The 22,605-nt window shown below is 37.3% G+C and overlaps 1 protein-coding gene across 3 annotated transcripts in view; it reads right to left on the minus strand.

Annotated features, from left to right (window-relative positions):
- Window positions 1–22,605, minus strand: part of MEGF11 (multiple EGF like domains 11) — a 286,501-nt gene that overhangs the window by 239,536 nt on the left and 24,360 nt on the right. The window lies entirely within an intron of this gene.

Below are 22,605 nucleotides of genomic sequence, written 5' to 3' on the forward strand. Positions count from 1 at the left end.
TGTTATAATACTTACAGAACAGTTTCAGACAAGGTCTAATGCACCAAGGATTAAATGTCATCACTTACAAAGCCTGGAGGATGGACACACCCATTTGCAAAGAACACTGCCTCTGTTAGTGTGGAATCAGTTTGTGAAGGCTTCTTTCCTTCAGGCACTGAAGTAGTTTCATATGCCACGTGTGCTCAGCATTACAAATTGATGCTAAATTCTCTTATTAAAATACTTGCATATTAAAAAACTTTCTCCAGACCAATGTTTTTTACAGTGCTTTGGACGCATCAGGTTGGAAAACCTTGAAAGAACCAGCAAATAATTAAAATTCTTTGTCCCAAGCCAAGTTTAAAAGGAAAATATAAGTACACTTCAATAGGAGTAATGCAGAGACCAGATGACGCATCACAGAGCACTACTTCTTTCTTTCTCACCTTATAGTAACAAGGCAATAATTTACTAAAATCCATAGTAACAACTTGAAAAGCCCCTTCCAACTACTCATTACCTCAGTTACGCTGACGGGTGTGTTTGGGGCAGAAGGGAGGTGTTCTCCCGTTCTTCATGGACATCCAGTGCATCAGCACATGGGGGAGTCACAGGCAGCCACAGACAAAATGCACAGCGTTTCATTGGAAGGCGATGAAACAAGTAATTCTGGAAACTCTTTTCAAACATATGGAGGACAAGAAGGTGATTGGTAAATCAGATTTAATTTACCTGAGTTATTTAGCCTGGGGAAGAAAGGACTCGGGATTTTATCGGTGTGTATAAATACCTGATTGGGGGAGTGGGGGAGATGTAAAGAAGAGGACTAGCTAGTGAAAGGACAAGACGCAATAGGCATAAACTGAAACATGAGAAATTTCATTTAAAACTAAGAAAAAACAATTCTATTGTAAGGGTAATTGAAAACTGCAGCATATTGTCCAGAGAGACTGTAGAGTCTCTGACTCTGGATAAGTTCAAAAGCTGACTAGATAAGATCTTGAGCAACCTGCTCTAGCTGACCCTGTTTTGTGCAGGGGGCCTGGACTAGATGATCTCATGAGGGCCCCTCCAACTTCAACCGCTATACGATACTATCACATCCATCAGGAATGGTTTATTTACATCCAGTCAAGCATGCTGTGGGCAGAAGAATGGATGAGATGACCTTCTGATGTCCTTTCCATCCCTACCAGCTGCCACAGTATCTGTGTACAAAGCAGCACCCACAAAGCATATTATGATTTTCTTTTTCCCATTTTCTCTTTTTTGCCTAGACAAGAACCTACGATATGTTCCAGTTGTTAAACAGTTAAGGGAAGCAATTCCAGCTACTAAGGCGACTACACTGGACATACTGTTCAGATTGTACTAAAATTAATCAGTTTCTGATCCCTTCAGAGATGTCCTTCAGTGGTGTCTTTTCATTACCCTTTGTTAGCAAGGCTGATTTGTGGACCAACATGGCTAGAACATTTTCCAGGCTTATGTCAGTTGCTTTATTTCCAGGTCTGTGCAAAGTTCTCTCCAATTCTCCGAGCAGGAATTAGAACTAGTAGCTATTATAGTGGATCATGGCCTTCGCTTAAAGACTGCTGATGTTTGTATTTTTCAAATCACTCCTGAATGGAATTTTAAGCACAACTTGCTGGCTGAGGATACTCGAAGTGAGAAATAACTTACAGTTAGATGTTTAACATTTAGAAGGTGCTAAACACTTTAAAATTACGGCAATTTTTCAGTGCAGTCCATGTTGAAGTGTGAGTTGCCAAACAAAAGATCCCAGCTCAGAAAATCCTTAGAATTCTTGCTACGTAGGCCAGATAGAAACAGGAGGCTCCCAAAAGCAAAGCTGTCCTCCTTCACTGCCCAGAGAGATGTCACAACCATTTCAAGACTATTATATCAAACGATAGTAACTGAAAAATCAGAAAATAACATATTTTGAGATTATATGAAATTTAAAAGAAAAAACAGATGTTTAAAAGCATCATGGCAGTAGAAGTATCCCAGGCATTGAGGGAAGCCTAATACTGGCATTTTCAAAGCCTTATACTTAAAAATCCAGAAGCCTGAAAAATAGAAAGTGCTGACTTTTGCAACACACCATGAAGGCAAGAGGTGAAGCAAAAAAAATATATATGTATTTTTAACAAGGCTTTCCTCTTGTAAGAGAAATATTTGTGAATTTTCTGTTTCAGGGACCCATACATTAAAACCAATTGGTCTGGTGGCATGAAAAGTCAATATGCAAAACCACAAATTGGTTAAACTGGTTTTAATTAAATTTAAATTGGTTTTTAAAGTTAAATTGGTTTTCTTTGATGTTAATATTATGTGGATATATTTTACCTTTAATTTTCTCCTTTATTACTTTTTTTTTTTTTAATAAGTAAAGGGGAAGAACTGGGAGGTGTCCAAAATCTCAGTTTACAACCTTCTATTCTTTTTTATTCTGCCTGATGGGAAAACCTGGTTGGGGATTTTACTACTTATCCAGACTATGGGAAGGAAAGCTCTTCTCCTAAGGGGTGGGAGTTTAGACACACACATTAGCTAGAGAGATAGAAAGATAGTGAATAATTGAAGCATGTTGATTTCTTAATTTTCAGATTACTTTGCCAAATAATTTAGGCCAGAAGAATAAGTTATAATTTTTGCATTAGAATTTACATACTCCAGCTGTGACTTGATCGAATTGAGCTAGGCTCTTCATAAACAAATACTTAATTCTAGATCTGAGTCATCAGGCCAGCCATCGCAATGGCTGACACACTAAGGTTTCATTAACAGGGTATAAATATGCCCTTCTACTCAAATATCTTGGCTGAAAAATATCAGGCAAGTGTTTTAACTATAGAAATAAGGAAAAAAAAAGTATTAATCCAAATCACAAGAGTATTTGATAATTTTTCAGATTCTTAAAATTATGTTTGGTAATCCCTCCTCAGCTTGGAAAGCTTAGCTGTACAACCCACTGCGCGGGTATGAGTTTTCTTTTTAAAGAAAGTCAGTTTACATTTCATCAACTGAAGACAGGCTTTATTCCTCTTTTTGTTTAAAAGCAGGAAAGCATAATGCTACAAAGACCAAAAGCCCTCTGTTGGTATATAAAAAACTGCTGTGCTATTGAGTAAAAGCTTGGCCTGAGTTGGAGTCCATTAATAGCTATCTGTACTAGAAAGACATTCATGTATTTTTGTTTGTTTCTGTTCTCCAGTTCCTACCCTACTAAAGAGAGCCAAGGGCTAAATAGTGCTGCTTCTAGTAAAGATTAAATAGCAAGCAATTCAACTTCTGGCACTACACTTTCAAATAAGAAAGAGGTTATGTCATACAAAAAGAAAAGGGTTTTCTTTGGAATTGTGCATTATTCTTCTTTCATGACATGATGAAAGGGAAGGGTTGCATTTTATTGCTCTGCAACATTATCAAACTTCACTACAGTAACACTATTTGAAAGAGGCCCACTACAGCACCAAAGCTATGCACATAAAATAATAATGAAAAAATAAGCATTAATTGTTCATATAATCCAGCATTATACACATGGATGTAATAGAACAAGTGCATCAATCTGCCTCATTATTTTCCGGTACCAGAAAAAAGTCACATTCACTCACCGGTTGTTTACTACACAGAGCTACTCAATGAATAGTAAGAAGAAGGTGAGGCAGAGCGGCACAGCAAGTCAGCACACAAAACACAACAGGCAGGTTTTTGATTTCGGTCATACTGAGGAAGATTCAAATAAGTCTAATGAAGTTAGCTGTGCTGCTCCAGACTGACCCTCCATCGAGAAGCGTGGGAGAACCGGGCGGTAATTAAGCAAACTGAAAAGACACATGAAGATATTTTTGCAGATATGGTGATACACAACTTAAATACCTCATTAATAGTTTCTAATCAAGGTATTTAATCAGCATTAGGATAAAATTAAGTAAACTGTATACAGCGCAACAAACAATCTCAATTGACTTTGCAGGCTGAACAGTTATACCTCTTTGACAGCTACGTGACCGCTTGCAACTCTGATAGCTACAGTCTAGCAATTCACATTCATTAATCACTACTAATTAACTTCATTGATCCTTAACACTAGGATTTCCATACTAAAGCATCCCACAAGCATCATGTTTTTTATGATATAGTATTCAAAGGAAACAGAACAAAAGAAGCTTCGTGTCAGGACAAAAACACCATTTAGGCCAGGATGTTAAGTGACATTAAAGCAATGCATTGCTCCTAGCCTTTTTTTTTTTTTTTTTTTAATAAATAAGGGTACTCTTTAAAAAGAAACAGCAGCTATTTGTAACATGGGCTTAAGTATGAGAAAAACAAAAAGGAATGGGCTGCAAAATTGTTTTTTCAAATACACAGCTCCTTTGTAATTTCCATCACTTTAAATAATCAGCCTGAAATCACCACATTTCCTGCCCTTATTATTATTGCCAACTATTAATATTGCAAACCATACTGAGTAGAGCTCAGTGCATCACTGTGCGAGACACAATAGCAACAAGCAATGACAACTAAATGGTCATTGCCCTGATTGCCATAGTCCTAGCTGGACAGCAATAAAGATGAGTGTTTGAATCCCGGTCATACCAGGAATCTGCTCACTTACACACAGGTGGCAACCAGCCTCAGCAGTGCCCTGCTGCAGTCAGCTGGAACGGCCACGGCAAAGGTGAGTAAGGTTTTTGAGTATGGATCTAAAAAACGTTAAGGTTCTGGAGCTGTTATTCTTCAAGGTGGTGGTGGGGAAGTGTAAAGATTTTGTGCTGTTTCTCTAACAGGTATCTGAAATTTAAATCATAAAATGCTTGTGAGAGTATAATATAAGAATTACAGTACTAATCGGGCATGAAGATTGATTTTTTTGAAGACAATATAGCCTGTCAAAAAGCACAATCAAAAGGAATTAAAGTTACACTATACTGTTACACTAACTTGTGTAGTTAGATCAATATAGCACTGACAACATATTGCTATGTCAGGGATCTATGATAAAAGCACATGCTTTCATTGCAGCCCAATGTTCTCGATAAGATATAAAATATCATAGTGGGGGGAAAAAAAAGAAAACAACTAAAGAAAAAGAAAGAAAACAATTAAATCTAGATATCTTCCTTTTTAAAACAATATTTGCATAAACTAATGATCTGAACTGATTCTAGGAGATCCAAGGGGTCCCACTCACTACTTGATGCTGTAGGAACTTGAGCAAATCAGATTCCCCACTCAAGACTCGGGTTTTCCTCCACTTATATTTTTGAAACATGCTTTTAGAGATTATTATGAAGAGATTGAGAAGGGAGCACCGTATTCCAGGGTACAAGTGAGGACATTTTACAGCATAATAAATCATCAATAAATGCAAAAATAAATTAGGTGAGAAAAAAGTTCTGTATCTGGCAATCTTTTTGATCTTTCTGCACAGACTAGTTACGGATAATTTGAAGGTGACACCATAAAGCACATAAAACCAGGACATAGTTTCTCCCGAACTTCAGCTTACAACACCAGCTGAAAAAGCAGCAAACTCAGTGCGCACCGAAGTCACTGAGGCTCTTCCAAATCTTCCATGAAGGCTCTGCATAGCTTTCTAAATAGGGAGCACTTAAAGAGGATATAATGCATACAGAGCAACTCAGTGATGGTGTGGCAGCCAGAAAAGTCCAGTAAGAATTACATGAAAGCAAACAAATAAAGATTTTCAAGATTAAAAGTTGTTAGTTTGTGAAATAAATGCCCAGTACTGTCTCAACTTCCTGCCTTGTGCCTTTGGATGACACAATCAACAAGGCTTCCTTTGTATTTTAAGTTCTGCTTGATCGTACATTAATGCACTAGATAGTACTGAATCATCTGTTCTTGTCTGCAAGTGGTGCTGAGGATTTATAGCTATACAGCAGGAAGTTAGAACTGACGCGTACAGGCAAAGTTAAAAAGACAGACAAGGTCATCTACAAACAGCAGTCCTGAAAAAGGGAAGAAGTAGTATTTTAAAGAGAATTAATTATGGGAAAGATATTAATAAACACGTCACAGAGTTTCCATTATATTCTGATCATTTAAACTGTTATCAGACATGGACTAGAAAGGTTTTGGTCTGTTATCACTTAGCTCTTGGACACTACAGAAATTAACACTGAAATTAACGCCAAACACTGGGCTCTCTCAGCCATAACCTGCCTCCTTTCTCAGCTGAGGCTCCAGTGCTCGCTGCTGGAGAGCTCTGGTGAGTTTATACCTTGAGGCTGGGTATGTGGAGAAACGTAGTGGAGCTCTCCAGGTTCCTCTCAGTGTACAAAGCAAGGAACATGTTAAAGTAAGAGGAATAGAGATAGAGAGATTTTGCAGAAAGCTGTTTTTTAATCACATTGTGTTCAAGCAAACAAAGGCTAAGTCAGATCCTAAGTACCTAGTTTCTGAATATCTTGTGTGAAACAAAGGATAAGCAAGCCCTGGCTAGGAGTGTCGTGATGCAGTTGCCATCAGTCAGTGAAAAAATCAGATGTTGTGATTCTGAAGATACATCTTTTACAAATCTTTCTTCTCTGTGGCCTTGGGATTTCTCCATGCATTTCAGATGGCTCAGCTTGCAGAGTTCTATCTAAAATTAGATACTGAATGTATCAGAGTTCAGTTCAGGAGTCCACTTCAATTATAAGCGTCTCTTCCCATTGAAGTCAACTGGACTTATTGGTCTAATTAGAAATAAACACATATTTAAGCGCTTTGCTAGAGATCCACAAATTGCAAAGCATTACCAGAAATCCACCCCAGGACAGTCCCCTTGTTCAGCGTCCACACTCCTATTTTACTGACTCAGACTGGATCAGAACCTGTACGGGCTTCTCATGAAGTGACTCAGTATTCTCCAGGTGGAAATATTACACTCTTAAGACTGAGAACATCTGCTGAAGAACATAAAACCCACCACCTCACATTCCTCTCTCGTTCTTCTCAGTTACTCTTCTTTTCCTGAGCTGCTACCTCAGTTTTCCCCCAATGTAAATGAGGATCCTCTAAACCCATTTCCTCTGTCCTTCGTTCAAGACCAAAAAACACCTCACTGGACATCCCATTCAAACTCTTATCCCAATCTGAGATTCCCATCAGGAGGAAACGCAGCCTGCTATACCACATCCATATCGCTTTGGCTATTCTGCTGTTCTTATCAAAGACATTTCTAGGTGGATTCCGGTGTAAAAAGAAATAGTAAAATGATACATCTTTGACAGACTGGAAACCAGCAGAGGGTAGGATGACAATGCCCGCTAGCAAGAGAGGTGAACAAAACAGGAGCTTTTGCCAGCTCTACAGAATGTGGAACATTTGCCCAAGGAAAAAAAGATGCTTAGAAACAGCACAGTGCAATCTTTGTTGTGCAGTGAACCGAATAAAGATCTGATATTGAATGACATTCCATCAAGAGCAGGAGAAGCGAAGGACTGACTCAACCAGGCGGTGCCTACTTGGTCTTCTCAGTAAGTACCGGACATCTGACAGTGATTACAGTCGGAGGAGGAAACTCTCTCTAATTCTGAATAATCTAAGTCCATCAACTGAATACGAGTTTTCTTCATACTCCTTTACCTATAAATATTGGGCAGTGTTTGAGGGCCCCCTCTGCAAAACCAGTTACTGTGTGTGGTGTTCACACAGTGACAGAGATAGACATGCTGACAGAGAATGCTATAGATATTAACCTAATGCAATTAGAAACTTCAAAGTAGCAGCTTTTGGTAAAAACATAGAGCAAAATCAACATTTTCAAGGTTATAGCACAGCTCTGTGATAAACATTTCAGAAATACTCTCACTTTGATCTATTTAATAAGGTCATCATGGGCAAATTTACACTTGTAACAATATTCTGGTGCATAGAAAAGCATGCGTTAAAGGTCATCAGTCCCTAAATACAAAATGGACACACGTTAAAAATGTGTCCCAAACCTAGCATACTCCTGCTGCACCCCAGCAGTAACTGTTTCATTTTAATTTATGGGTTTGCATCTGATTTCATAGGGTTCATGATCTAAGTCTGTATTTGAGGTGTATCTTCTGTTAGTACTTTATCGTGTATATGCAACATGAACTAAAAAAATTATTATTTCCGTATGCAAAAAAGCTAGAAACAGAAGTTTAAAAAACAAACAAAAATACATTAAAAAATCCTTGCTCAAACTTTGTCTCCTTCAACCTGCTTAAAGGCGAAGAGTTTTTTTACCCACCTCTCAGAGGAAGTAACTTCACCTACATCTTCCAGCAACAACAAGCAATTTGATATCTCACTCTAACTTGTGCCCACCAAGCAGTCAATAATAGCTGATCATATCTACTATGATTTGGGTTTGTGACTTGTGATAGATGTTTAATATTATGTACTAATTTCAACACTTAACAAAAAAAGTGTTACATAATGAATACTCACTGTCAATCCCATGTTTTGCTAACAGAGCATTAACTACAGCGCGGAGTGACATGCTTCCACCAGAGGGAACCTGACCAGAGTCAAAAATAACAGAGAAATTCCAAGACACGTTAAGACTGCTATCTGTTTTAGTTGCATGTCTTGTCGGTGAAAGAATGATTCATTACAAAAGTGAGCATGCAGATTTCTGAACAAATTCTATACCAGCAATATTACTACTGTTTACATTTAATAGCTGGCTCTTTAGCATAAACACATTGAAACATATTATTCTAACTTCCATTAATGAAATTAAGAAGAATTTAAAAAAAATAATAAAACAAATTGAAGCCTAACATACAGATGGATATGATACGTTATGGCATCAGCCTACAAAATGTAATGGAAATTATAATGCTTGCAATCATGTGGTAATTATAACTTCGCTACTTCTAGGTATTGTTTTTCTTTGATTTTGTTATGTACTTAGAAGAAGACACATGAATTAATCCTACAGCGCCTCTTCCATGTTTATAGACTGAATACTGATCCAAAGTTCTAGAAGCTACTCATATTCCACTTGCTGTCATGTATTTCCAGTGCTGTTCCTTCTGATATACCTATCTAAATACATACCTACTGTGAACATTTCTGAATGAACCTACTGTGAACATCTCTGTCACCTATATGGCAAAAAATACCCACTGAACAACAACAAAATGTACTGAATCTCTTCAAATTTATTATATATATATATATATATATATATACACACACACACAAGCTATCTCTTAGTATTTTCTCCTAAACTCCCATACTCACAGACCTGAGAATGATCTTTCTAAGTACATGAAGAACTACGTAAGACTGTAATTTTCCTAAATACTTCTCTTACATAATGGAAGATTTCAGTTTGAAGGAGTTTTTAATGATGATCACGACAGCATCACTGAAAGTATTCCAAGGTTTCCAACAATGGTTCAAGGTTTCACCCTAATTATCCCTGCAAAGTATGCCCTTCTTTCCAAAAGAAGATATAAAATTTATAAACCTTATGTGCTCATCTTGTCAGTCACAGTTCTACATTTATTTCCAAATAACCAGTTGTTTCCTAAAATCAGGAAGGTCAATGAAGCATGCAAGTACATCCATATATAGTCTGGCTAACGTATTTTAAAGGACTTGAAAATATGGCTTTCTGTGTTCTGACAGCAGATGCATACAGGCACACCTGTTACAAGACTGTTTTGGTGTTTTTGTTTGTTTTTGTTTTAATATTCAAGCTTAAGCTTTGAGAGCTCCAAGTGGTATATTTTCTTCTTGATGTACCGATGCATTAAAAGCAATTATGCATATAAACTTGGCCACAGCAAAAAGAGATCTTATGTCTTATACTGGCTGAATTTGATTATTCAGATAAAGTTTGTAATAAAATTAAAGCAGTGTCAGGAGGAAAAAAAAAAGAATATTTAACTCCAAAGAAGAGTAAGATTTTCGGTAATGAAATGTTTCCATCTGAAATCTTACACCAAAAGCAATTTGAATGGTCAATAAACTGCAGCTCCAACTAGTTCATAAATAGAGCAGACATATTAATGCCTGCCTTTGTTTCCTTCACCCTAGTACTGACTTACAGGCATTTCACTTATTCAAATGAAAGAACAAGGGTACTAGCATTGTGGGGACTCTATTTCATCTGATCGTTTAAGCTGCTGCACAGTAAAAGGAGCCAGACATTTGTATGTATGAATTAAAATATTGGCCCCGCAACTCTATTGAAATGCTGCTGAGAGTGGGTTCAAACAGCAAGGAGAAATTTGGGAAGAAAGATATCCAAGTTGAGAAAGGAACAGAGAAGGAATAGCACAAAAAGACTGACAGAAGAAAAGTATGGGAACAATTTACACACAATTACATGTACTACTACTTAGTTACAAGACCTGCTGTCAGATGTGCAGAGCAGGACTTGCTAAAGCTGGAGACATATTATTAGAAAATGACTGGGAGGTAAGCTTCTGGCTTCTCAAAATGGTAAAACGCATTTATCATGTCTTAATTTCACTGAAGCCTTCCTTTTTGTCCTAACTGCTCACTTCCTGTGTGTCACTGAATAAGGCAGTGAAGCAGAAAAACCAAAGACCAGGACAATATCCCACTTGTAAAGAACTCCGTAAGGCCTGGGGGGTGCAGGAATGGAAGGCATGGGGTGTGAGACACAGGTGCCATCGCCCTGGAAGGAGAAATACCTGGAAATATAAGCAGTACGGGAATACATACCTTTTTTTTTTTTTTTTTTTTGATAAACTTACAGTCATAGGCTGGGAATTCATACAAAAAGCAGACCAAAACACAAGCTAAAAAATAGAATCACAAAAAACACTTTTCAAGCTTCTGTGTGAAAGTGAACTGAGAGAGGCACTCTCTGACTTTCAGGGGAAATTAGTGCATTTTCTGAGACAACGTCACAGCACATTATTTTACCAGTGGCCCAAGCCATGGCCCTTGTGTGAGGCAGAAAATTTTGTCCAGGTGCAGAGCAGTAAGGGGGGGATATTTCTGGCTATTTATAAGTTAGAAGTTATTCATCTGAACAAAGATTTTGCATTTAATTTGAAGCTGATTGGAAAATGTTATCAAGTTATCTCCTAACCAGATTGAGAAAACAGCATCAAAATCAAATCATGGGTTGAGTTTCATGCTCTCTTACAGTAGTAGTTTAAATTTGCCAAAGTTAATGGTATCTCTGTTGAATTACATCAGCTTTATAGCTCTAAAAGAACATACTAGTATGAACTAAAATGTTATCAGCTTATTATCAGTAATCTGCTTTTCAGTGGCTGCAAGGCCAGAAGACTATTTTTTTTGACAGTCCAGTAAACCATGCGGACTGATGCACTCTCAAGAACTGATAGCTCAAAGAAATCAAAAGACCTGAAATCCCACGAGATTCCTTGATGCTCCTGGATGTAGAAATAAAATAGTCACCAGAAACAATCACCTTCATCTCCAAGTGTTCTGAAATCAGTGATCGTTCTTAAACACTGATCACAGTAATCTAAATCACAGACCATCCATTTTGTGGCCTGACTATTGCTTGATCGATGCTGTGCTAAAAGACCCCTCTAAAGCCCCTTGTATCTGCCCATTTATACATGGAGTGGATTGAGAGCAGCAGATGTCTTGGTGGGCCACTGACTGCCAGTTGGTTTTGGATGGAGTTCCAAGTGCCAGCTTTTGCATTACAAGCCCTCAAGTGTCCAAACAGCATGCCTCCGAAACCATCACTTCTGACTCAGTCAGTGCCATAAGCCACAACGAATTAAGGGTTGGGAATCAGAAAATCTCTGGGAATTTTACTTTCTGGAAGTATACCCGAGTTCCAGCCAGCTATAAGGCTGATGAGCAAAGTCTTCACATCTGTGCTTTGCATTACTTGCAAGCACAAGTTCTTCCTGATATTTCATCCTGATGCTAACGGCCTTCACACAATTCCACAAGGAATCAAGTAGGCTACTGCAGGGATTTGACACATATGGATGTGTGTACCCCAGTCTTGATACAATGCTTGCCTTGCCAAAAATAGAATGCCCCCAGCAAAGCAATTCCTTGAAAAGTACATTTGGAAGGAATAACAAATGGTAATTAATTGTCTCAAATAAATAGCTTTGGCCTGAGTAACAAACCAGTTTGATTATACAAGGAAAAAAACCACCTTCCTAGCTTATGGATAACCCAATTCATAAAGTTGAGCAGAAAAAATTGTAGAATTCTTTGCTGTCCCGCCCTCTTCTTCCCTGTGAATTGTATGTCATGAAGGCTTTAGCTGACTTACACATGCAGAGAGACAAAAGTCAGCTGAAGAATATCCAACTTTCCCTCCCTTTGCTGCAAGTCAGAAGGGAGCAACATGGGAACCAATTGCCTTGAACCTTTCAAAGAGGAAACAGAAATGTTCTTTCCCTTTGCTTATACTTTACAGTGAGAAAGGCTGTAGGAGTGAGCTGACAAAAAGGAGAAAGCCTAATTCCTACCCTCTAGGCAACTGACTATTGTTGCAGGTGTTTGAAAAGCAGATGAACAGAAGAGGCAATGGGGATTGGGTTTTGTGCAAATAAGATGGAAACTGAGAAAGTTCTACTGTCTACCTCTACAGGCATGTTGTTATAAAGATTATTTAAACATAGAGTATCACATAATTCACGTACAGTTTGGCCTTCCTCACCAGCTTCCCTGGGGCCTCACTGATCTCTAGTCTCCAAAGCGCTGTGACATTCCAACCTGACCACCTGAATACCACATACCACTGAATTCTGTCAAGCAACTGCTCTACCCAATCTAATGATTCCCTGGGGTATTGCTATAGGGCTTCCCACAGGTACAACCTCACTTTGCCATCTATCAGCTCTTTACAGACACTACATTAGTTTCAACGTGAGCATCTGATAGCCAAATGAGTGCTGCAGAAGAGAATGCCTGACAGCTCCCCACCTATTTTCACCCATATGGACCCAGTAAAACCAACAAGTTTACTCAAACTTACGTAGCACAGAATTTGGCTGAACCATTTTCTTTTCTACTGCATGTATTGTTGTATCTGATCATAACAAATCAACACAATGTGATTAAGAGCAGCTAGTTTATATCAGAAATGTACTAAACACCCATATGATATACATTGCACACATTGTTAAGTTCATTCCTGCTCTGTATGCACATTTTAATTAGATGAGGAATACCTGTGTCAAATTTATCAATGGTATAAAACCTCTGACTGCAGTGAATTTACATCCTTGATTTGTGTTGTTCACAGATGACTTTTTATGGCTAACGGTGTTTACTTATTTATCCTTAAAAAAAAAAATCTTCTTTCATTTACATTGATTTGCCCAATTTTTCCAGGAGGGAAATACAATTAACCACAAATAAGAGGAAAAAATTCAAAGTTGACTGATGAGATGCTGTTTTAAGATACTCAGTTCAATTGCACTAAAAGCATTCTCTCTTTGTTACAACAGCACTTCCAAAATAAAGCCTGAGTTGCAACAGAAGTAATGTGAAAAACTCAACCAAAAGTCTGAGGATTTCCCACATATCATGTCTTCCTCTATTGTGCAGCCATCACTGTTAGACACAGCCAGCAGAAATTATTCCATAGAATGGTTTCTTTGGTACAATAATGAGAAATATTAACAAACTCTTAATTACTAAATACATTCCCTCAAAAGTATGTTTTTAAAAGACAGAAATGAAAAATTTGGGTCTTAGATACTGAAGTGATTGCTAAAGTCATGATAGTAAGTATTCCCTTAAAAAGGGAATTCACAATGGCAATTGCAGTTTAAGGCTGGTCTGCAGGATTACACGCAAAGCTTTCTGTTCTGACTCAGCCACTAGAGCAGCCTTTCTTTCTCTGCACCAACTGTAGAAGAGCCCAGGAAAACTAAGTTAGGAGAATACCCAGAGAAGTACTGCTCTGTGCTGGCTGAAGACCAAATACAGGACTAGAAAAAAAAAAAATTGATCTGACCCAACACAGCCACTGTTGTGTTGTTACTTTTTGTAAGATGTTCCTCAGTGGCAGATAGTCTCTGTGAATTACTTCTTCCCTGTCTCCCCAGGTGTCAAGATATGCTAATATGTTTGAAAATCTGTGCTTAGGTCCTAAACATTAATCCAAAATGCACTAACTGAACAATTCCTTTGAACTGAATTGGTTTGGAATCAGGCCCAATAAACTGCTCTACTTTCAAAATCATAATAGAGGACAAAATTGACTAGTACCAAAGTTTATTACACAGCCACTGGACACAAATGCATTCAATATAATCAAGTTGCTACTTCTCATATTTTAATTATAGGAGAAGCATTTTAAAAGTCAGAATTCCATTAAAAACAGGCAGTTTAACAAGACCTAATAATAAAATTTTTATCAATAGGAATATTCAGAATTAACTTTCTGTGTACAAATTAGATTTTAAATAGCAGGTTCATTCCTCTGGTGATCTAATTTAGGTTTTGGTATAAAACAAATGCTTCAAACTCATAAAAAACCTCCTATGGTAAATTTTTATCCCTAACGTTTTCCAGCTGGTCTCTAATAACTATTCCTAATTGTACTTGTTAAAAAGTGGATTTATGAATCTCAATTAGACTGGTTTTACTTATCCTACGGCAATTTTCAGTACCAACCAAGCCCATTTCAAGATAGAAAAAAAGTTTTATGTGGATGACAGAATAATTATGAAAATAAAGAAGAAAATGCCTTTTATATAACTTAATTCTTAGTAATTCTATTTCAATAATCCAAACCAGAAAATACAGCATGTAATAACCATTTGGGGAACTTTGTTCATTCCACAAGTTACAGGGTACTTTTATTACTACGATATTCAGCTTTGCTTGCATGCCCTCCTGTGAACATAAAGATTTACATCATTCTCAGTGAATCTATTTTAATTTTCTTTGCAAACTTAATATCCTGATTCAGCAAACTATTGAGATACAAGCTTAATTCTAAGCACACACTGAAGACCTCAGTCAATGTAAATTTTCCTGAATTCATGCAGGGCAGCTCCTGCTAAGTTGCTAAGTGCACGCTTATCTTTATGGTTTAATGTCACTAAACCTTCAGTGGGCACCAAGTTAGCAATTTATCCAAATATTTTGCTGAACAACGTTCTGTGTTGTGAAGGATGTGTTACAATATACCCTTGCAAAACAACGGGTTCCCTCTCATGACTAATATATACCCTAAGACCAGTTCTCACTTGACCTCAGCATAAACATAGGCTATACAAAAGTTTCTGTCACCTTACTTAGAAATATATTTTTAAGTAGAGCCTTCACACTCCATTGTTTGCAGGACCTAGGATAGGGCTTTGCAGTTAGGGTAAAGATATTAAACAACATCACCCAAACCTTTGTACGAGTCTTATCTATCACCCACAGAAACTTTTTGAAGAATTAGTAAACATGACTATGGTTCTGCTGTGCCATATTTACAAAAAACCAAAGCTTACACAGTTCAACAGGAAAAAAAAAAGTGACAAACTATTATAGACTGGAATATATCCCATTATACAAGAAAAAACTGCTGCTACAAACACATTTTTTTCATTACCAAGTCTCCTACAACTTTCCCAGATGGCCAGGTAGTGGCTGTTCCTTGGGGGTCACCATATGCGCTACGATTAGTGAGTCATGTCTCTGATTAACATTCAGATCTCTGACAAACGTCCATGAAACCAGGAGACCAAAACCCCTATGCATCAAGCAGTAAAAAGAGGCTCTTCTCTGGCAAATTCTGACACCTAATTAAACCTAATGCAGTCACCATGACCATTCTCCTTGAACACCACTTCTAGCCAAAACAACGAACCAGGCTGACTTATTCCTGCAAGTTTCTATTCATTGCTAGGCTGAATATAGACCAAAAAATGCTATTTTTACAACATTACATCACAACATTGTCTTGTTGTTGCAGCCAAACATTTTGGCTTGAAAAATTGACTTCAGATATGTGTTAAGTAATGTACAATAAATTCTCATCCAAAAGAAAAAAAGAGAAAGAAATGCTAAATTGCATGCAAACCTCTGCTCTCTACACAAAATAGTTAAGATACGCCTGCTGTCCACTCGACATTTTCCTTAAAAGCTGCTGTGGAAAAAAATCAAACTTCTCCCCAGAAGTATTATGATTGAAAGTAGCAACTTGAAAACAGCAATGTTTTTATGGGCTCCTGTGAAGAGGATTCTCCACTGCTCAGTAGGGTGAATCCAACCTTCTCAAAAAATACTGATCCCATTATTCAGTTTTGGTAATTAAAATGTTTTCTAAATGATTGTTCCCCAGCAGGAGGAAATTGATTAATTTTAATGCATTATTGTATTTTAGCATGGAACAACTTTCCCCCGCCCTTGTTCCCACCATTCCCACCATTTGCAGATGAATTATTTAGACCTGAAGATTTGTCTACTCTATCTGACATGAAGCTTTAGGGAGTGAGTAGAGAAGCCCAAAGAGTGCCTCTTCATTCGCAAGTTCAATTTCTTTCTATTTGAATATTGATTAGCAGGGCATATATCTTGAGGAAGTGGTTTGGCTAAGGGATCATAGATCTAAAAAATATGACTAACAGAATTCACGTATTTAGAAATGCATTCAGGATTTTCCATATATGCTTCCTCTTAAGTGCTTTTTTTTTTTTCCTTTTTAAATGAAACCACAAAATCTTACTTAATTTAAATATCTTTGAATAACACTGTAGGTACTGTTCACAAATGTAGTGCCTCTTCAGAAACACAGACCCTGATTTAGACCCGTTGACTTCAGTCGACTTTGGGTTATTTGGCTATTAGTTGCTCACATGAGTACTACAAGAGTTGAGGCAGTAGACATTTGGATAGTTAACTTCCAACATTGATTCTCTAAACTAGATCCTGTCCCACCTGTTCGAAGGTGCATATAGTTTACAACTCTGTCACAGCAAGTAATATTTTAAATAATGAAAACTATTTTGTGTTTGTGGTCATCTGTTGCAATGCTTTTAACTTACGCAGAATCAATGCTGATAGAGATGACCTAACACTAAATATTTTTTGAAATGGTGTTTCTACTCTTCCCCCAGATTTTTTGTCCTTTCTACAAAGACTTTTGCTTGATTACAAATTAGAAGAAGGAAAGTCCAAAATGATTTTATCAAACAATAAAAAATTTGTTTACATATCCAGTTCTATTTGCAAGCAGGCTTCAGGTAGATGAGAAAACTGATACATAACTAGATCTTCTTGAAGAAAACTATCATCATCCAGTTGCACAAAATATAGTAATAAATGGGAAGAGAACTAATTGGCTTTGGACTTGCTAGCAATTGACAGCAGTCACTTCCACAAAATTAAAAGGGAAATGAGCAGAGTAGACTGGTCCATAGCTAATATGAGACTAAATTCGCCGAGGGATGCGTAGAGTATTAACAAGGACTTTGCACAGGATCTTGGAGCACTCTACAAATATGCTAAGATTAAAAAAATATCAGGAGCATTAGTATTCCCAGGAAATATAATGCATTGATATTAGAGTGAATGTTTGACAAAGCCAAGAACAGGCTTCATCTTTCACGATTCTGTAACACATCTCTTTTTCTGGCACTAGACTTATCCAATAAACAACAGTAAGCAGTACATTTATTACTTAATATCAAATTCACAAAAGTGCTCAAAGGTCCCAAGCAGAATGAAGGCCTATATATTATGTAAAGACATCCAAAGAAACTGTTTGTTCTAAAAAACTTACTGTCCTACATATATCTGATGAAAGTCTCATCTTCAAAAGAACAGCAAGACTTCAGTGCAGCTGAATATCCCAACTGCTAGCACTTCCCGTCATTGTGGACCTAGCTTGAGTTCAGATTTTGAAACTCAATTCTGACAGAGGTAGCAAACAATAAAAGGTGATGTCCTTCATGCTGCAAAGCTTTGGATTTTTGTTACACTTGTGAGCAACACAGAGGCTGTATTATATTTTTGGCATACACTGTACAGATTTAAGTCTTGTGCACAATTAAAAAATAATAATAATATTACAGTATAAAGGAGACTTGTACGAAGATCACCTTATTCTGTATCCAAACAGCCTAATATCTGATGCTGTTGAACAATTACTTTTAGCTATATGAAAAGAATTCTTTGTCCATGATGAACTCCTTCATAATAAATTATAATCTATTTTTTTAATATAAGAAAATACTTGCATTAAAAGTATATATATATATATCCATGACAGGCAACATGCAACAGAAATCTCTTTTAATTCATACACAGATGTCTAAGAAGTTAGCTGGAAAGAAAGTATCTGACTAGCAGCAGGGGTGGGTTAGTAGGAAATGCACACATGCAAGCACTCCTTGCTCTGTGAGTTGATCAGATGGTCTGATCTGATCATAAGATCTTTCTCACTGTGACTTAAGGATTTACCTGAAGCGACATACCTTTTCAAGACTGCATTCTTCACGCTGGTAACCAGAACAATGCATGAAAGCAGATGCACTAACCCTCACAAAAAGTCGAGCTCATAATGTACAATGTACCCTCTTAACTGATGTTTTTAGGCATACTAACTTACACAGTTTCTTCTACAGAACATGCAAGAAATAAAAAGTTAATATTACTTGTTATTTTTCCCACACAATGTAATAAACAAGTGGTGTTCAAGTAACCCAAAATATGCAAAGGAGACCTTTTTAAATGTAAAAAGTAACCTTTTGGTAGAAAGAGTCAATGTTCCTAAATGGGTTCACTGAAGTAAATCCAGTGCTAACAAATCTATAATGCTGTCTCTCAGCTATGGCAAAAAACAAAATAAAACAGAAGCAGTGACAAGAACTTTAGTTGTGTCTTCTAGTGAATTCAGTGTCCGTGAAAGATCATTGGGTAAGTTTGTTAAGTTTGTTCATTCTTTAGTTACAACTGCTAAGTATTTAACTCACTGCAGTTTATTTTGTAAGATTACACCCCTAACTTTTTGAAATGTGTGTCTAAAGATAAATCTACATACCCAAATACTGTCCTTTCAGAAGATCAATGTCCTCCTTTTCTACTACTTCTTTTTCAGGATTAAGTCGAATTCCTTTCACTGTCTTCCTAACTCTCTCTAGCTTTTCTCTTCGCTGCTGTCACCAGTCCACTCCCAAACACCCGTTATTCCAAACACCAACGAGGTGTCTGTTGACTACCAGATCTTCACGAAAAACACCTAGAAAGCTGCCCCTGAAAGGCACTGCTGAAGCCAGGCAGAGTAAATTTGGAGAGTACAGGGCTGGTGGTAACCGTTCGGAGTAGAGTGGGAGCACACAGGTAGCAGAGTTTGTTAAGCCTACAACGGTCACACTGAGGCAGTGTTCCTTGATGAAGTAAGGACGTAGCACTGAGACACAAGTCCTTCTACCTTTCTGGGTGCTGCTTCAAGCACAATTCAGCAGGACAGAACAACTGGGTCCTAACAACATCTACCTATCCCTTCAAGTAAATACAGGGTGCTAGATTACTGTGATTTTCACTGCAACAGCACTTTTTCGAGCTCAGAATGTGTATTTGCCTTCCCCTTCAGCGTGTTCTGCACATCCGTAGGCTGTGTATGAAAGTCAGCCTATTTCATTCTAGAGTACCTGTGTAAACACATCTTTTACAGAAGTCAACAGAACTTTAAGTCTATATTCTGCTTCCACGTTATTTTAACTAGAGCGAAGATGGAACCAAACAAGATGCAGAATATGTTCAGAAAGCAACGGCCTAGAGCAAAAAGACTGACATCCTTTCCTTCCTTCTTTCCCTGCTATATCCCGTAGTCTGCAGAGTTCTAGCTGCAGAAGTCCTTCAGCATCAGTTTTCTGGAATTCTGGGAGCTTAGAATGGAGCAAAAGGATTGGATTGTAGGTATTTTGTTTTTTGAATGCCTGCATACAGAACAACTTAAATTTAGTTCTCTACTACACAGAGAATACATACTGTAAAATTGTCCTCTGCCAAATATTCTGGCAAGCTCCCTTCAAGTGGAGTACTTTATCCTTAAACAAAGCCTAAAGAACACTAGGGATAAGACAAAAGAAAGACCTGCAGGAAAATAAGAGAGCACAAAAAAAAAAAATCAGCTGCTAAAAAAAAATAAAAATGATGAGCATGTCTGAATTATCTAGGAACCACCAACTTTAAACACGGGATGTTAACCAGTGCCATTAGCATCCTGCTAACTGCTTCTCCTTTCCCATCTTTCTCCTTATGCCAGGCAAAACCATTTTGAACACCATGCACAGAGCTGATTCTTCACTTTCCCATTCTCACTTAACTCGTGTATTTCTGAGGTGAGCCTTTTATCTGTTGTTGAATTTTATTTAGTTGTCTTGTTCTCCCCTCTTGTTTATCTAGTTGTGGTTTTCTTTCTTACTCTTTTCTATATATAAAAGTGACTTTCTGTATTATTTCTACCCACACACCTCTGCTTGCCAAGCTATTTTCCATTGCCTTTCTTGTTTAACATTGTTTGCCCCCTATTCAGAGTTCCCACATATTTTTCATTTCACAGATCAGAGCAAAAGGAACGGCTCTGTTTTCAGACTACACTCTGTTCGTCCACAAACAATCACATGGACCATATTTGAGAAACAAATTTCACTTCCATTTTTATCATCCAAGGTGATAAAATCTAAGTGGGAAATAAGATGAAGAAAAATGAAACTGTTCAAAATGCCTATGGATTGGAAGGGACATACCACGTGCCTCAACTGTTAAAAGCACCCACTGCATTCATTCAGTTTATTAACAGATACTTCACTATCTTCTGGCCACAAACAGCAGATGGTATTTTGTCATTTGACAGACCTCAGTTTACATCAGTCACAATGCCTGCCCTAGAGTTTGTAACCCAATGCTAGGTAACAAGTGGCTGGATCCTCTCCTGCAACAGACAATACTGTGAAAATGAGTCTCCTTCCACCTGCAGTTTACAAATCTTTCTGTATATTTGAGTACCATTATTACAAATGAATGTTTTGTAAATATAATTTACCACTGTTTTAATTTCTGTGACTTATTCCCAGTAGCCCTCACTGCAGAGGCTGTATCTAATCAATCCTCAATTACTATGCAAATATATCCTATAGGCTACTGCTGTCTTTCCTTTCAAACACTTAATACATAATTAATGACAGCTATAACGGCACCAAAGACTCTAAACGAAAAGAACTTCTCTCTATAATTTATGCTTACCACCACTAAAGAAGACTGATTTGTTGGAGTACTTATTCAAGATTTTTGCAGTCTTCTGGAAAAGTGATTATTATTAATTCTAGTCAGTGACTGCAGTTACTGGACTTTGCTCCTCAAAACAGAACCTAGATAACTAAGCTTAACAACCTTTCCTGTCCTAAGATTACCTGGAAGTACTTAGGGTTATATCCAAAAATCCCCAATCTCAGAAAGCTTACAGAAACTTTAAGCCATTAACAAAAACATCACTCTATACTTCACACAAGATACATACATACAAGCAAAACTCTGTCTAGCTTTAACACTGTAACTTTGTCAAACCCGTGATACCTAGACTAAAGCTCAGAGCTACAAATGATAATCTTCAAAATTGTTCATTCATTCACAACAAACTTTTTAAAAACAAAAAAGATGAAAACAAGGCATTATTATGAAAGTACGAGATTAACCTCACTTGATTTGACTAATCCGAATGTTAGCTATCTGGCCTACTCTGGTCTGCCAGGCCCCTTTGGAGGAGGAAAAGGCGCAGACATCATATCCAGAAGGCAATTCATCCTAAAGATGATACCTACCATCTGCAAAAACAAGCCTCCAAATGCCTACTAAGCAGTGTTTCTTTGCAAAGAGTTATAAAACTCATCTTTCTCTAGAGCTATAGTACGTGACTAGTCACATGGCCTTCTGTAGAAGGCAATGCATAATAACAGTGAGAAGTAAATTCTCTGATACTTGAATTGTATCTATAAAATAACTGATTGGCCCTGTTTGGGTGATAAAATGCCTCCCTGAAATATGCAGAAAAGAGAAAATTAGAAGAGGAAAAGGGATGAAGAACATTGCTACATTGGACATTTTTACTAAGTTTGAGAAATGGTAGGTGTTGTAACTTTAATGGTTTTGATTTGCCTTATCCATTTCAACACACACAAGTTAATACAATTTCAAATTAATCAGGCAGCACTCCTTTAAAGTGATATTTACAGCTTTTACATTTAAATGAAGGCAAAAAACTATAATTTATGCTATAATAATGCCATATACAGTATCATTGTTTTAATTCTTTAATAGAATTAAGCTAGCTGTGGCAAGTAGATAAAAACCCTTTGAATAGTGAAACATTGCCATAGTTTGTCTTGTCAAGGCTTCTGCTTCTAAGAATATTTATGATTTTACTGTTCCTTGAGAACCATAAATGACATAGCATGTCAATGAGAGAGTTTCACCCTCAGTCTGGATAATTCCATCCAGAACTAGAGTATAATTCAGTCTCCATCCCCAGATAACCCCAGCCTTTCTCCCTATGCTGCTAACAAAGGGTGTAATACCAGACTTTCTCCCGAGGAACAAATTCTTTACCTTGTGGTAACCCCCATGACTTCTCCAAGACTGCATGGAATGAAAATGAATGCAGCATTTCATTGTGAATTAAGAAAGCACGAA

This window comes from Cygnus olor, chromosome 11 (genome assembly GCF_009769625.2).
Source record: "Cygnus olor isolate bCygOlo1 chromosome 11, bCygOlo1.pri.v2, whole genome shotgun sequence".
Classification (NCBI taxonomy): domain Eukaryota; kingdom Metazoa; phylum Chordata; class Aves; order Anseriformes; family Anatidae; genus Cygnus; species Cygnus olor.